At 50.2% G+C, this 3,094-nt stretch overlaps 1 non-coding gene across 1 annotated transcript; it reads left to right on the top strand.

The window, feature by feature from the left end:
* Window positions 1-263: 263 nt before the first annotated feature.
* TRNAT-UGU (transfer RNA threonine (anticodon UGU)) lies at window positions 264-336 on the top strand. Its single transcript has one exon. It is a non-coding gene; the product is annotated as a tRNA-Thr (tRNA).
* The last annotated feature ends 2,758 nt before the right edge of the window (window positions 337-3,094 follow it).

Below are 3,094 nucleotides of genomic sequence, written 5' to 3'. Positions count from 1 at the left end.
CTGGGCTGTTGCCAGGAGGTCGCTTCTGAAATGCTGCCTTTTGCAGCACATGCCTACTCAGAAGTAAGTCCCATTGTACTTGGTGGTGCTTCCTCCCAGGAAAGCGTGCACGAGATTGCAGCCTCTGTCTTCTGCCAAGGAAAGGGGCTCGCACTGTGCCTTCACAGCCCCCATCAGGGCAAGCAGCACAAGTTAGGAGAGCGCAGGAGTGTAGGGCTGGAATAATACAGTACCATTCATTTGTAGAGGCAGGACTGATAGGTGGCTCCATAGCTCAGTGGTTAGAGCACTGGTCTTGTAAACCAGGGGTCGCGAGTTCGATCCTCGCTGGGGCCTGAGTGTTCTTTTTGCTTTTCCCAGAAATGTTGCCAGTTAACAGTGTGGGTGTCAAGAAACACGCCCTGCAAGAACTGGAACTCGTCTACAAACCTTTCTGCGCGGATCTGTCCTTGTAATCGGGGCTCAAGTGCCACAAAAGTGTCAAGGTGGGAGGAGGAACCATTTTTATGCTCACCACTCCCCCACCGGTTGGTTGGGACAGGTACAGTAAAGGCCATGGAGGAAATGTAGATGGTCTTTTGGTCTGGGGCTGCTGCTTGTGGTCCGCTGTGATTCAGGTCGGACCTGCAATGGCCTTCGAGGTTCAAAGGGGCGGTGGGAGAGAGCAGTCAACCCTTTAGACGTTGTTCCTCGTCTCCACCAGCAGGTGGTGCTGCAGGGTAAGGGATCTGTCCAGTGTCTCTCAATACACTGCTATTATTCCGCTCTGTCTTTATATGTAGCACCGTTCCTGTCTGTACATATATTTGCCAGCCTAGGATAACACTTCTGATCAAGTGGATCGTAGTTCATGCTTATCAGGGATGTGCGGTGGGTGGGGAGGCAGGTGAGGCAGAGCCTCCCCAACGAAGTCCTTCGAAAAGCACCATGTGAGGTGCACAAGCATTCACAACTCACGTGCATAGCTTTGGGTCAAAGGGACAAGTTTCAAGCTACGTATACATTAATTTACAGAATGTGTTGCCACAAGGCATGTGGCCCAATCCTGTCCGTGGTTTGTGCCAGCAACCCGTTAGTAGTGCTGCCAGGAAGGCCAGAGCTTTCCCCTCCACGCACTGCACAGCAAAGGACACCTGCTGGAGCACAGTTGCATTGCCAGGCCCAGTGGCTCCAGTGCCTGGTGACATCATGAAGCAGTGTGGCTAACCCCCGTCCCCCCCCATACACACGCACTGTCACCTCCTTTCAAGCACATGCACGGCCCTCACCTTCTAAAATAGCTCCATTTGGAGCTGTATGAAGATGAGGGCAGGCAGGAGGACCAATTTTGCGACATTTGCTGTGTAAGGTAAGCATGGTCCGTCCATCCCCCAGCGAAGACAGTGGAAACCACCCCTCCACCGTGGGGGAGAACAATGTACCTCCAGCCCCACCTCAGTCACTGCCAGAGCAGGGAAGGTCTGCGCTGTGCAACGCAGGAACAGGGCAGGGGAGGAAGTGTAAGGGGCCAGTGGGCAGCAGAAATGGGGCGGGGGGGTGGACCAGGCCCAGGAGGGGGCAGAATTGGTGATGCCAGCACACACTGTATCCTATTCCTTTCCTAGGACTATATAACTGGCACATGTACAAGTTGACCCATTTTGGTGGCTAGAGCTTACCCTGGGGCAAGGAGAGGGGACTTTCTGCTTGCTAAACTCCCCCTTGGGATGCTCCATAACCCGTGCTGGGGCTGCTACATTAGCAAAGAGAAGTTTAGGTAGGCTTGGGCTGCCTATAATAGTTTTTTAAGAAGGAATTAAAACCATCCTTTGGGAATATGGGTCTCAATACGCATCTGGCATGATAGTTAAAATGGAGCTTCCATGCTCAGATGCCGTGCACCCCCAATTACCAAATGCTGGAGACAAATGGCAAGGAGTAGCTGCTGCTTTCATGTCATGCCTGTGAGCTGCCCCAGTGCATCTACCAAGCCACTGTTGACTGAAAATAGGTTGGCCTGACCCAATAAAGCCTTCCCTACATTCTTCACTGCTATAGACAAAACATCATAAAACACAGCTTTGCAGTCTTGCTTCTGTCCATAACCAAACACAACCAATGCTGCAGAGTCAGCTGCATTTTGAAGGTCTTTGTGTTTGTGCTCCTGCAAACCTACACAATCATTAATGTCCATCAAAATTGTATAAGTGCACTGGGCATTGACTGGATGTTGTCTAGTGGAATGCATAGAAAGAGTCTATGGATAAAGGTCCCAAATACAAAAGATCAACTACTCTATGTAGTTGCCCATCCATGTTGCCTCTGACAGCAGATTGGTGGGAGAATGTGCACCTCTGTCCACATACTTGCCTCCACTGCTCCTTGCGCTCTCTGGACTAGAAAAGGAAGAGGGAGACAGAGAGGAAGAAGAAATGTGGAGGGGAGGAGAATACTGGTTGGAATGTTGGTGTGGGAGGAGCAGAGATTGGCACATGTAATAAAGCAGGCAGCACCTGGCATGCTGCCTAACAGCCCAATCCTATCCACACTTTCCTGGGAGTAAGCCCCATTGACTCTAATGGGACTTAATTCTGAGTAGACATGCCTAGGATTGGGCTCTAAGGCGTCAGGAGCTCCTGGGTAGGCCCTGCCAACATGAGTCTGCCCATACGCTCTTGGGACATCTTTGAAGGCCCTCATCCATATATCCCAGCACATGAAATAAACCAGATTATGACTGGGGCGTTCTTAACTATGGCACTCTGCCCATGAATGTTTTCCCAGAGGAGGCTTCCATGATAGCACATGTGCTTCACATGCAGACTATCTCAGGCTCAATCTTCGGCATCTCCAAGTAGGTCATAAAAAAATTCCTGTCTGAAACCTTGCAGTGCCCCTGCCAGTCAGTGTCGGCAAGACTGACCTAGCAGGACTGATGGTCTGACTCAGCAGCTTCCCATGTCATTTTGGCACTGCACCACCATCTTATTTTCCCAGTCTTCAATCTATGATGGAAAATGTTTTTAACTGCTGTTGGTTCTATCGCTTTGTAGTTTTAGATTTTGTGCTGTAAGAGAATTTTATTGCATAGGGGATATAAATGAATCAATAAATC

This window comes from Tiliqua scincoides, chromosome 1 (assembly GCF_035046505.1).
Source record: "Tiliqua scincoides isolate rTilSci1 chromosome 1, rTilSci1.hap2, whole genome shotgun sequence".
In the NCBI taxonomy this organism is placed as follows: domain Eukaryota; kingdom Metazoa; phylum Chordata; class Lepidosauria; order Squamata; family Scincidae; genus Tiliqua; species Tiliqua scincoides.
The sequence above is the reverse complement of the archived record's forward strand: the minus strand, read 5'-3'. Positions and strand labels throughout refer to the sequence as shown.